The sequence below is a fragment of the Rattus norvegicus genome, chromosome 5 (genome assembly GCF_021556685.1).
Source record: "Rattus norvegicus strain SHRSP/BbbUtx chromosome 5, alternate assembly SHRSP_T2T, whole genome shotgun sequence".
Lineage (NCBI taxonomy): Eukaryota > Metazoa > Chordata > Mammalia > Rodentia > Muridae > Rattus > Rattus norvegicus.
The window spans coordinates 52,169,481-52,183,300 of record NC_141538.1 but is presented as its reverse complement, the minus strand read 5'-3'; the positions used below and the strand labels follow the sequence as shown (position 1 = coordinate 52,183,300).

At 44.1% G+C, this 13,820-nt stretch overlaps 1 protein-coding gene across 7 annotated transcripts in view; it reads right to left on the bottom strand.

Moving 5' to 3' along the window:
- The window catches only part of Bach2 (BACH transcriptional regulator 2), a 349,677-nt gene that overhangs the window by 24,004 nt on the left and 311,853 nt on the right, over nt 1-13,820 (bottom strand).

Here is a 13,820-nt window from a genome sequence, read left to right as displayed (position 1 = left end):
AGGTCTCTGCTTCCAATAATGAGTGGCGGCCTCGTGCTGGCCACCTCCGTACCTCACGGCACCGGCAGAATTGAGAATCACCAAGGTCAAGTGGCGAGGTGAGATGACAAAGGGTTCATTGTTTACACTAATGAAATACCCTGGCAAAAATGCCAGGAACAATGGGAAGCCTATTAGTTTCTGTCCCCCGTCCATCCTGTCGAGAGCCATTCTACACAAGAGGGGGCGCTGTAGCTCTTCTTGAAGCTCTCTCACACCAAAGACAGCACTATCGTTTTCTTGTCAACCACAGAAATGACAGGAAGGCCCTGTCAAGAAACTCAGTGTCTGTGGGGCTTTTCTATATACTGTTAAGGAACATTGAAAAAAAAAAAACCCTCTTTTGCTCACCCTTTACAGCTTTCATTTGGGATTGTCTACTTTTTTTTTTTTTTTCCCCAGACAAGGTCTCACTATATAGCCTGGCTGTCCTGACAGTCACTCTGTAGACCAGACCGTCCTCAAATGCAACAGAGACCTGCCTACCTCTATCCCCCAAGTGCTGGATTAAAGGCGTGCGCCACTGTGCCTGGCCCCACTTGGGATTTTTAATCAGCACGTCACACCTGATCTTATGATCTTATGACGAGTGTTAACAAGAAATTAACCCTTGGTTCAAAAGGATTAGGGGTGAGAGTGAGATCTACACAATCTTCTGTCATTTCAGTAGTTGTAGCCTCCAAGTAGCAAAGGACAGGGGTGTTCCTTCCCTAATTGTTAGCAGCAGCTTTGCCATGGAGGTGTCTAAGACCTTCTGTGGCTCAGCCTACTGTCTTGCTGCTTCTCCAGGGTGTTTTAAGGATTGAAAATGTACTTGCACACAGCTTCCACATACCTGTGTACACAGGCACACACAAGGCATGACTGGACAATTGAAAGTATCTTGCCTGTGACTAACTTACCTTCTTCATTTTTTTTTTTTTAAGATAGAAATTTCTAAACTGTGGGAGTCAGGGTAGGCTTCCTTACCCTGCATACACTATTCGATTTCCTGTAGATCCTTCTGAACACTGCTGCTGATCCCAGGAGAAAAGGGAGACAGATCTACAAATCATGGGAACACATCAAACAAGGGTAGCATTCCCGGGACTAGCTGCAGCTACAGTGGGAGTGATTAAAAGAGGGAGGGAGTAGGAAGGAGATGGAAAGCTGATTGGCTGACTTCTGCATGTCTTAAACTTCCTGCAGCACAGGGGGCCCAAGCTCATTAAAACACCTGTCTCTGTCGCACAAGATTCAACATGTAGTCCTCAAAACTCTTGTAGCCAGAGAGCAAAGGTCCTGGATTCTCCACTGAATGGCGTCTTACATGTTGATATTGTGGGAGTACTTGATAAAAATGCAACTAAAAATAATCTGTTAGATAATGAGTTCAGAGGAATTTAGCCATCAGCAACAAGCAGATTTGGAAGAAAGACAGAGGGAATCCCATGCGGAGGGAGGAATTGAATTAAAGGCAAGAAAGGGAGAAGTTAAATTGTTACTACTTTCGGATGACATGATTTTTAAAAATAGGTAACCCTGAAGAGTCCACCATTCATGATCATGAACTAAAACTAAAGTTATTAGACCCAAAAATCAACATATAAAAAGAGAACAGCACTTTTATGTAGTAGCAGGGAACTGTCTTAAGTGGAAATCTAACCAACGAGGTTAAAGATATCTACAGTGGAAAACGATAAAACACTGAAGAGAGAAGTTGGAGACAGAGACAAACAGAAGGACATTCTGTATATGCGGGCTAGAAGAATTAGCATTGGTAATACGTTCACATTGCCCAAGCAAATTAAATATAATCCGATGTGTCCAATACTGAAATATGAACATTATTTATGGAAGTCAAAAAATACCTTACAGTTTTGGTGACACATGCCTTACAGTTCTAGCTACCTGAAAAGCTGAGAGGGTTGTTTGAAATTAGACAGAGGTCAGCCTGGCCATGTTCTTATATATTCTTTCCCCGGCCTCTCTCCAGGTGGGTGGTCTCACTCTACAGCCCAGCCTGTCTTTTTAATTTTTCTGCTTCTACCTTCCAAATTCTAGAATTATATTGGTACATCACCACACATGGCCTGGTTCTGCCTCTTCTTTACGAAAGTAGTATTTTTATTAGTTCTTTGTGAATTTCATACGATGTACTTGGATCATATTCCCCTCCTCCACCAACTCCTCCCAGAGCAGTGGCTCTCAACCTTCCTGACGCAGAGACCCTTTCATTCGATTCCTTATGCTGTGCTGAGCCCCACCCCTAACACTGTTTCATTGTTACTTCATAACTGTAATTTCGTGGCTGCTATGGATTGCAATGCAAATATCTGATTTGCTGGGTATCTGATATGTGACCCCAAAAGGACTGTGACCCACATGTTGAGACTGCTGTCCTAGGTCCTCCTCTACTAACTTCCCTCCTACTCAATTTCTTGTTTTCCTCTACTCCACTCTTAAAAGCAAACCTCACCCCGACCACCACCACCACCACCACCACCACCACCACCACCACCACCACCACCAAAAATGTCCAATTTTTGTTGCTTTGAGCCTGCTAAGATGTATGGTTGACCTATTAGTGACCACTAAAGAAACCCGACTCTCCTTCTCTGAGTAGCCATCAAATACCAATAGCTCCTCAGGGAGGGGTAGGACTTTGTGCTCCCCCCATGCTTGGACTTTGTCTGATTTGGTCTTGCCCAGGTTTTGTTCATGCTGTTATAAATGTGCAATGTCTTCTTGTGTCTGGAAAACACTGTTTCCTTGAAGTCATCCATCATCTGGGGGCTCTTACAGCCTTCCCACCCCATGTTCCATGAAGATCCTTAGCCCCTGGAAGGAGGGGCAAGATACAGAAGTCCCGTTTGGGGCTCGGAACTCTGAAGTCTCTTTATTTTTTTGGTATGTCGAGACCAGCTGTGTGTCTCTGTGTTAATCACCATCTGTTGCAAGAAGAAACTTCTCTGATGAGAGTTGAGAGATGCACTGACCTACAGGTATGGCAGTAAGTTATTAGAGGTCACTTTAATATCATGTCCCCTTAGTGGACTCATATTAGTAGGTTCTTCTCTATGGACCATGACATACCTAGCTAGAGGTTCTTGTTTTCATTAACAGTGACAGGTATGAGTTCCATCTCATGGGGTGGGTCTTAAGTACAATCAGAATGTGGTTGGTTACTCCCTTAACATCTGTGCTGCTATTGTACCAGTGGGCATAGTTGCCAGGCAGGTCATCACTGAAGCTCTCGGGTCATCATTGAAGCTCTCAGGTCATCACTGAAGCTCTCAGGTCATCATTGAAGCTCTCAGGTCATCACTGAAGCTCTCAGGTCATCATTGAAGCTCTCAGGTCATCACTGAAGCTCTCGGGTCATCACTGAAGCTCTCAGGTCATCACTGAAGCTCTCAGGTCGTCACTGAAGCTCTCGGGTCATCACTGAAGCTCTCAGGTCATCACTGAAGCTCTCAGGTCATTCCTGTGGCTCCCAGGGGTCAGTTATGTGAGACTGATGATGACCCTTCTCTTCCATTCATGTACATATCACCCTTCAGCACTATGAAAGCTAGGCAGTATTGATCACTTCCACACTTAGCACTCAAGCAGGTGGTGTCACTAGCACTAGAGTCCTACCATCAAGTTCTGGTTGACAACAGATATTAATGTTTGCAAAGGTAACAACTCCAACATGGTGACCCGCTCTTAGGGCTTGTATCTGCCACCCTGGGCTATCTAGTTGGAGTACTGTTTCCCTATGGCAGGGTGTTGTGGCTGTCAACTTGACACCTAGGAAAAGGGAACATCAATTAAAGAAATGCTTCCATCAGTTCACCCCGAGGGCAGGTCTCAGAAGAATTTTCTTGATTGCTGTTCAGCATGCTGTGGGTGGTGCTACCCCTGGGAAGATGGTCGCTGGTGGTATAAGAAAGCAAGCTGAACAAGCCTCTGAACACGGTCTCTGCTTTAGTTCCTGTCCTGATTTGCCCTCATGGCCGACTGTGAGTTATAGGTTAAACATTTTTCCTTCCCAGGTTGCTTTTGCTCATTGTTGTTTTGTTTTTTTTTTAAATCAGATCAATAGAAATTGAACTAGAACATTGGGTAACTATTTTAACGTTTAATGTGCGTGTATGTTTATATTTTAAGGAGCTTCTACGGCAGTAGATAGCTTTTTCAAATCTGGCTATGCCTCTTAATTATTACTTTTCTTTTGGAATGTGTTGTGAGTGACTGTCCTCTATGCCAAGCAACTGCCATCTTGGGGGCTTTCAGCTGTGTTCCCTTGCTTGTTTGTGGTTTACATCCCAGGGTAGCAAGGAGGTTCTTGCTGGAGTATCTAGCTACATTCAACTGCTGCCTCCCACCCGGTGAAGCTGCATGTGGTTTGGGGGAGGGGCTAGAGTATACACACATGCACACGCGCACACACACACACACACACACACACACACACACACAAAACACAAACACACACAAAACACACACACTGAATATATTCAGTATTCAGAGATATGGAGTATATATAGAAAGAGTATATATATTCTCTATATCTCCATATCTGACTATATGTATATATACTTATCATATATCACTCAGGAAAGACTAGATGGGTTTACAGGAAGCCCACTGCACTGCTGTGTAAGGCTTTTCAGGCACAGTTAGTTGGGGAAGGAGTCCTCACACCGCTGTAAGCAACCTCTCAGTTAGACTCTCTAGGGAAGCCGTGAGTAAACTTATTGGTTCTCCAGAGGGAACTTTAGGGGGATCATGTTTCAGTTGCTCATTAGGACTTTCAGAGGAGGACAACACATTGCTTTATGCCTCTCCCTGGGAGAGAATTTTAGCAACAGTACGGAACCACACAAGATCCCTAATAACCGAAGAAATCAACAAGAAAAGTAACAAAGCAAGAAGCATTGTACTATACCCCCTTTGCAAATATAACAGAAACAGCATTAACCCAAGCAGCATTGTCATGGAATAACATAGACCCCAGACCAGGAGAATGGAACAGACAGCTCAGAAATAAACCTATACATTTACAGACAGTTGATCTGACAAAGGTGCTAAGAGTACACAACGGGGAAAGAAATCACTTCTGTAAATGCTACTGGGAAAACTGTATGACTTTACAGCACGAAAACATATCTCTCTCTCTCTCTCTCTCTCTCTCTCTCTCTCTCTCTCTCCAAATACAAATATCCACTCGAAGTGTGTGAAAAGACTTAAACGTGGGATCTCAAACAACAAAGAAAGCATGGGAGTGTGCATGGAATTCCGTTATGCTAGTCTGGACTTTGATGGCTTTGGATATTGGATATATTGCTTCATTTGGGGGTATGAAGAAACAAAAAAAAAAAAAACTGGACAAAGGGGCTTATATCAGAATAAAAACGGGTTCTACTGAGCAAATGAATTACAGAGTACCAAGAGATGTGGGAACATGTTTGCACGTTCTACATTTACTAAGGGCCTAATATAAAAAATAATGATAACAAGGCTACATAAAGCTGTGACTTTTAACCTCGGCACCCCAGAGGCAGGCAGATCTTTGTGAATCTGAGGCTGGCTTGGCCTACCTAAGGAGCTCTATGCTAGCCAGGGCTACATAGTGAGAGCCTGTTTCAAAAAATTATAAAAATAACAATCGGATTGTATGTGTCGGTGAGGCTGCAGGGAGGAGGAGCCACTGAGAAGTCCCTGGAAAACTAAAAATGAAACCCTGCTGTTGGTGTATCACCAAAGGGAATCAATACAGTGTATCTGTATCCTTGTACTTCCTGCAGCACAATTCTCAGTAGCCAACTCTCTATAATGGATAAAGAAAGTACAGGGCATGTACACAGTTGAACACAGTGTAGCATAAAAAGCAGGAAACCTGTTATTTACAACAACATAGAGGAGGGCCACACAGGAAATTCTGCAAAGTGAAATAAACCGGGCATGGCTGCATTCGTTCACTCACATGCACAGTCTGTCGCAGATTTCAGAGGCGCAGAATGCGGATGGGGAGGCTAGAGGATAGAAGGCACTGGAGCACAGTGGTCACAGAACCCGTAACTGTTAAATAAAAAGTTCATTTGCGAGCCACCGACAACACGGAACATTCCTGAAAGCGTATGTGTTCTTATCACAACTAGTGAGGTATTTGTTAGTTAAGCTTGGTTTATCCATCCCACAGTGTGGCCATACTTCAACACAGTACTTCATGCACGAGACAGCCATACAAATTAAAATCACGAAGATGAACAGAGATCATCTTATAAATTATAATCCAAGCCCAAGACAGAAAATTTCACTGGAAACTGCACTGGAAAATTTCACAAGAGCCTACATCTAACTCTTCTTCCACATCCGGTTGAATCCTGCTTTGCCACACACAACTGTACTCCTCTTCTGCGTGCAAAGGCTTTGTCTAGGGAGTCACAGCCACCACCTGTGAAGCATCTAACGGACCAGTTCTGTGCCAGCTTGTAAAGCAGCCATGACGGCTTCTACCTTGTACACAGGAAACTGATAGGCTCAGAGGTAAAGGAACTCCTCCAAGGTTGTACAATCTAGTGGGTAAACAGGCAGGATATCAACCCAGGACCCTTGCACGCAGAGCTGAGAGCTAAGGACAAGCACACCGTGACCTGAAGCTTAGAGGTGTAGAGGAGGAACAAAGAATGAAAAGTTAATTACTGTGTAAGAGAGTACGCAAGTCAACCACAGAAGTGCCATCTCGAGAGTACGTGAACAGCTGTCAGCTGAGAAATCCAGACACACACACGAGGAGAGACTGCTGGTCTACTAGTCCGCTGGTCCCTGGAACACATGCACTGGGGAACCAGGATGTGGCTACTCTGTTTATGCTGTGGGTCTAGGTTTCATTCATACAATGTGCACATTTACAACTGCCCCTGGAGAAACCCCAGGCAATGGTAACAGGTCCAGATGAACACACACACACACCCCCCAAGTGTCCATCACACATCTTGGATAATGGATTGTCTACATACTGGATTAGCCTCCATGTCTCTAAAGATGCTTACCCAACCTGCCTATTCTGAGGAACCACTTAAATCCACTCATTGAATTGGATGGCAACTATCCAGGTAGCAAGGTGAAGCCATACATCATAAAGCCGTGATCACGTCTGCACTGGTATTTACTCTTTGTTCTTAAGGAGTAAGTCTGATAATGGGAAAAAATAAGGGAGGGATACAGAGAATCACTCACCACACCACTCACCCATAAAGCTGTATTTAAAAAAGTAACGGTCATACAGTGGACTGAAGTGTTTAGAAAGAGAAAACTAGATCCGTCCCACTGCTGTTAATAAGCTCTGTGCCGTCGCTGTGAAGGACGTGGACATGTCTAGGTTAAAGCCCACTGGCCATTTAGGAGTGTCCTAAAGGCGTGATAAACAGTACCAAGTAAGTATAATGCTAGGAAGAACTTGGAAGAACAGCCCTGCCTTTGAATGCCGTACTCTGAAGAGCACCTTTTCATCGGCCTTAACCACAGTGCTATGGGGCCCCTGGAACGCACAGCACATACCACGGAGATGGTACTAGATGACAGGTCAGGAGCAGATAGGGTTTTCTGTGTGGGACTGAGACCAGAAAGGTTGTAGGAACTAATATTTTCCTGCTTTCTGTATCCTGCTGGCTACTGACCTTAGCCAGTAACTGGCGCACATGAGGCAGTAGCACCAACCTGTAGGCATTAGCTCTGAACGTTGTATGACCAAGCCACCAAACTCACAGTGACATGAGCCAACACAGTGACGATGACACGTTAGAATACTGACCCTGTATTCCTTGGGGTGCTGCCTTGCCATTCCTATGCAGTTAACAAAAGGAAAATGGGCTAATTAAAAACTCAACCGGCAGAGCATAGCGTTGATGCAATTTGAAGCACGGTTAGCTCATTACCTCCAAAGGTCTTGCTGCTGGGTGGAGCATACGATAAGAAACAGCTGGCCTTAGACATATATAAAAACGGGGTCCCATGACTTTTATGGGGATAATCAACTGCTTTCTGATTGTATTTAAGGTGTGTTCCACAGGAGATGTTTTTTTCGTGTCTGGTACCGCAAACCATCGCTGGGGGAGGTGACGTGTGTGTGTGTGTGTGTGTGTGTGTGTGTGTGTGTGTGTGTGTGTGTGTTTTACTAAGTGGACATATTATCAGACGACCTTCTAAATATTTATGGTCAGAGAAGTGTCTTTTATCAGTGAGTAGCAAAGTGAAGATTCATGACTGGTTGTAAGCATGCACACTCAGGCTCCGTGAGCATCATGGAAGAGGGAGCAAAAACGAAGGGGAGGCATCCTGCAAAATGCTATCTTCTGGTCCTGCCCTCGTGAACTCACAGCAGCTGGATTTACACAAGACCTTTAGGAGATTAAGGGGGTCAGTAATTCTAGTGTGGATGGGAGAGAGGGTCATGAGGTCCCACTCACAGTGAGGGGAGTCACTGGTAACTGCTGTCACTTGTTTTTGGAGATGTGGACGTAACTATGCTTCTCCTGCTCCCATGGAGGCTCCTATCTATCTATGGGATGTGGGCGGGCTCCAAATCCATGGGGATGTGGGCAGCACTAATTGGACTCAGTGGCTTAGTAAAGCAGATAAAGAAAAAGACATGAAGTCAGGAAAGGTCATGGAAGAAGGATGAAGGAAAAAACAGGGAGTGGATATGATCAAAATACATTGTATACAGTGTGAAATTATCAAATGCAAGGATTATATATTTAAAACAGGGTTTGAAGGGCTGGAGAGATGGCTCGGTGTTAAGAGCACTCTTGAAGGAGTTCTCAGAACCCACATTAGGAGCTCAAACCTGCTCGGAACTCCAGTTCTAAGAGACCTGACCTCCTCTTCTGCTTTCACAGGCACCAGCACACACACACACACACACACACACACACACACACACACACACACACACACACACAGATTTTTTTAATGGGGATTGGGAGTTTTTAATGGGGCTAGGAACAGCATATACATATGGCTGGGGCAGGGAGCTCATTTGAAGGCTGATCAGATGACGTGGGGTGACTCGCCAGGAGGGCTTGTATACTCCTCAATGTCTCTTAACTACAGCCTTGAAAGCATGGAAACCTGCATCTTCAGAGGCACCATGGGAACTTTGCCAGTGCAGGAGGAACTGGGAAGAGGAAGGCAACATGGAAATGCTTCTGGACTTCCTAAACTCAGGCTGCTATCCTAAACTCACGGACCACTCCCGTAGGATGCACTTTCCTAGCAAAACCCTGTCTTGACTTTTTTGTCCCTTATACCTGCTTACTCAACTAAAACTAACTAGACCAGGCTAAAATGTAAAAGACATATATACATTTAAAAAAGTCTCTAGAAAATCATGAAAAGTGAAGTGTAGTCTTAATTATTTGGCATTAGTTTTAAAGCAGACTAAATTCCTCTTTTAAGACCATCCATTCAGGGCTAGGGCACAGCTTAGTGACAACATTTGCTTACTATGTCTATGTACCCCTGGCACCAGAAAACAAAAAGAGATAAGGCATCAATACTAATTTTTCTACAAATGATGGTATCATTTTTTTTATTTTATAGAAACATTAGTGCCCAAAGTAATGGGTTTAGTAGTCATACTTTCATATACTGTCTTTCATTTTAAAAAGTTTGCTTTATTTATTCATTTTACATATATGGGTGTTTAGACTGCATGTAAGTCTGTGCTCCACTCACCTGTAATACCTATGACAGCCAGAAGAGGGCGTTTGATCAACTGGGATGTGAGGCTGGCACAGGTGCTGGGAATTAGATTTGGATTTTCTGGAAGAACATCCAGGGCTCTTATCTGCTGAGCCATCTCACTAGCTCCTTTGTCTGTCTATCTGTCTGTCTGCGTTTTTTTCTTGTTTGTTTGTTTTTCAGGACAGGGTTTCTTTGTTAGCCTTAGCTATCATAGAACACTCTGTAGACTAGGCTGGCCTTGAACTCATAGACATCTGCCTGCCTGGACCTGTGGAGTGCTGGGATTAAAGGTATGCACCACCATACCTGATTCCTTGGACTTTCTTAACCTCTTCTTCCACTTTCGTCCCCCTCACCCTCCTGCTTGTGACCTTCTTTTCTACGTGTCACATGCGTTTCATGATCTTATCTACTCTACACACACACACACACACACACACACATACACACACACACACACACACACAAAATTAAAATAAGAATTCTGAATCCGGGTTAGTTCACTTACTCTAACAATTTCCAGTTCTATCTGTTTTCCTGTAAACACTTTTTTTTTTTTTTTTCGGAGCTGGGGACCGAACCCAGGGCCTTGCGCTTCCTAGGTAAGCACTCTACCACTGAGCTAAATCCACAGCCCCCTGTAAACACTTTTTTATGGCTGCATAACACTCACTGTTTATATATACCACCTCTTTAGCCATTCATATGTTGATGGACATCTATTTCATTGCTGGTTCCATTTCATTGCTATTGGGACTCATGCAGCAACAAACACAGATGTAGTTGGGTATAACACGACAGGACACAGTGTCTTTAAGGAACATTCTAAGAGTGGTTTAGCTGGGTCATGTGGCAGTTCTATGTTTTCAGGTGTTTAAGACGCGGTTCATGTTGATTTCCATGGTGGCTGCACCAGATCACATGTTTACGGCCTCACCAGCATTTGCTGTCACTTGTCACACCTAATCTTAATTTTCTGTTGTTAATACTTGTTGCATTTTCTCCTTAACACATTATGCTATACAAGTGCAAAACACTGAGGTTGTACGTGTTAAACTAATTAACCTTGATACTAGGATGGATTTATTAAGGCAATCAACCTCACGATTTCAGTAAAGCTCCTGTGATCATTTTAGTATAATTTAGACAAAGTGTAGTGACTTGAATGAAAATGGCTCCTGTTGGCTCACGTACTTGAATGCTTGGTCTCTAATTGGCAGAACTATTTTCCAAAGTATTACAAGGTGTGGCCTTGTTGGAGGAGGTATGTCACTGGGGTTTTAAAAGCCCACACCAGGCCTTCTCCCTCTCTCCCTCCCTCCCTCCCTCCCTCCCTCCCTCCCTCCCTCCCTCCCTCCCCCCTCCCCCTCTCCCTACCCCCACCTCCACCTCTCTCTTCCTTTCTGCTTCTAACCTGAGGACCAGGATGCAAGCTGTCAGCTATAGCACCATGTCTGCCTGTCTGCTGTCAAGCTTCTTGCCATGATGGTCATGGACTCACCCTTGGAAACTGTAAGCAAAGCCTTAGAATGCTTTTTTTTTTTTTTTTTAAAATAAGTTGCTTTAGTCATTGTGTCTCTTCACAGCAACAGAAAAATAACTAAGACAGACTTGGTACCGGGGACTGGGGTATTGCTGTGACAAGCCTGGCGATGCCGTTTTGGGGAATGTGTAAGACTCTGAGGCTTTGGACTAGAAAAGCATTTAAAGGCTCTAAGTGGGGCTTAATGGACAATTCTCACAGGAGCTTGGAAGACAGTAATGCTGAGAGCAACGGGGCAGAGGCAATGTTAGCAACTGGGCTAGACACTATTCTTGTGGCATTTTGATAAAGAATGTGGCCACCTTTTGATTTTGACCTAGGAATATAAGGGTTTTGGATTAATGGTGTTGGCAGAGGAGATTTCAAGACAGCCTATGATTGACTTGTGTGTTACACGGTTATGAGTGATCATTCTTAGGAAGATCTACAGTGAAAAATAGCAAGGAGGGTGAAAATACGAAATACACAGTTTGAGGAGGAAGAAGAGCACAAGGGCAGTGAATGTAAGGTTGGAGTCATGTCCTGTGCTCAAAGAGATGAGAAACTTAAAGAAAGGCCTAATGCTAGGTACACTAAAGGGAGTGGTGAGACCCCTAGCTGATTCTCGCAACCCTTGAAAGGAAAAGGCCCAAAGGATCTCCTCAAACTGAAAGGAAACTATAAGAGAAATCTTATGCGAACAAAATTCAAGAAGGGTTTCCAGATTCCAGCCCAAGAAGACAGCTGAACTTGGTAGCACTGGTCATGTGGTTCCACTTCTGGCTCTGGATTTAGAGTCATGGCAGGGGAGTCCCTGCCTGGAGGCCTGCAGAGGCCATTGCATGAAACGGTAAAGGTGAAGCCTGGGCTATGTTGGAGACTCCAAGATGCTGGAGGGAGCCATGGGACACCTGCCAAGGAGAGCTGGTGACAGGGTGTGGGATCAACTTAAGAGAGAGAACTGTGTTGCCATCAGCAAAGCTGGAAGGAGTGGGTGATCTGAAGAGCCATCAAAGCTTTTTCACAACAGATGTGAAGTTACAGGAGTTGAAGTTTACCCTGCTGTGTTTTCTTGTTCTTGCTTTGGTCCAGAGTTTCCTCACGATGCCCCATTCTTCCCTTTTGGAACAGTAATGTGCATTTTGTTCCGCTCTATGTTGGAAGCATGCAAGTTGCCTTTTGAACAAGGTATTACAGTTAAGGTATTGCCTTGAGTCTCAGAAGAGATCAAAGACTTTTGAAGAGTGTTGAGCCCGTGGAAGACCACAGAGACTTCTGGAGTTGGATTAAATGCGTTTGCATCTTGATATGACCACACACCTATGGAGGCCAGGGAGTAGAGTATGGTGGTTTGAATGAGAATGGTGCCCATAGTCTCATATATTTGAATGTTTGGTCCCTAGTTGGTAGAACTGTTATGGGAAGGATTACGAGGTGTGGCATTATTGGAAAAAGTGTGTCACTTGGGGCAGGCTTTAAGGCTTCAAAAGTTCTGCTTGCCTCAGTCTTTCTCTGCTTACAACTTTCAAATCAGGATGTAAGTTTCTAGCTATTGGTCCAACCCTAAGCCTGGCTTCCTGAGTTGGCCTCACATTCTTGGACTCAAGTGATATCTTTGTCTTAGCCTCCCAAATAGCTGGGACTGCAGGTGTCTGCCATTAAGACTGGCCTAAACTATTTAATTGTAAGATAAGGTTTCATATATACCAGGCCTGTCTCAAAAGTGCTATGTAGCTGAGAACGACCCGATCTTCCTGTCCCCACCTCCTGAGTGTTAGGATTCTAAGTCCTACATCATGCCCAGTTATGTCCATGTATGAAGGTAGGGGGGCTGTTCTTGTCTGAACTGGTTTGGCGTACATGGGCAATAAGGCATTATTTTCAATCTTATACCCAAGCATAATTGTGCATTATGGGAAGGGAAAGTTAAAAAAAGGTATAAACCACATTGTGGGTGCTGGGAATGTAACCCAGGTCTCCAGAAGTGAAACCAGCACTCTTAATCACTGAGCCATCTCTTCACCCCTGCTGTCAACTCTGGACACCCTATCTGATCTGTTCTTTTGCAGTTACCTTGCTACTTCTGTAGCTTATGTGGACCTTTACTTCACTTCTGATTCATAAGCCAAGAACTTGGAAACAGTTGGTCCAGACCCTCACTACAAGTAACTTTTATCTTTATGTTGTTAAGGCTAGGTGCTTATAAATTCATTAAATGTTCTTTTATTGGCTGACTTCTGGATTCTGCAGTGAGGGAGCATGAGAGGCAGTGGTTCCTTGTCTTCTGTCCTCTCCTTTACTCTGGTGATGTGTTCTGGAGGAGACTTATCCTCAGCTCACTGGTGAACTGTCTGAAGAGAGCTGTTTTCTCCTCTGGTTTACTCCTGAGTCCCCCACCTCTGCTCATGGATTCCTTTCCTTTTCTCCAACTGTAGGAACAGCAGATGCTTTCTGAAGTCACCAATAACTGGATTAACAATCTCTCCATTTCTTTTCTTATTTCCTAACACCCTCGAAAACAATTCCCTCTTTTCTAGACCTT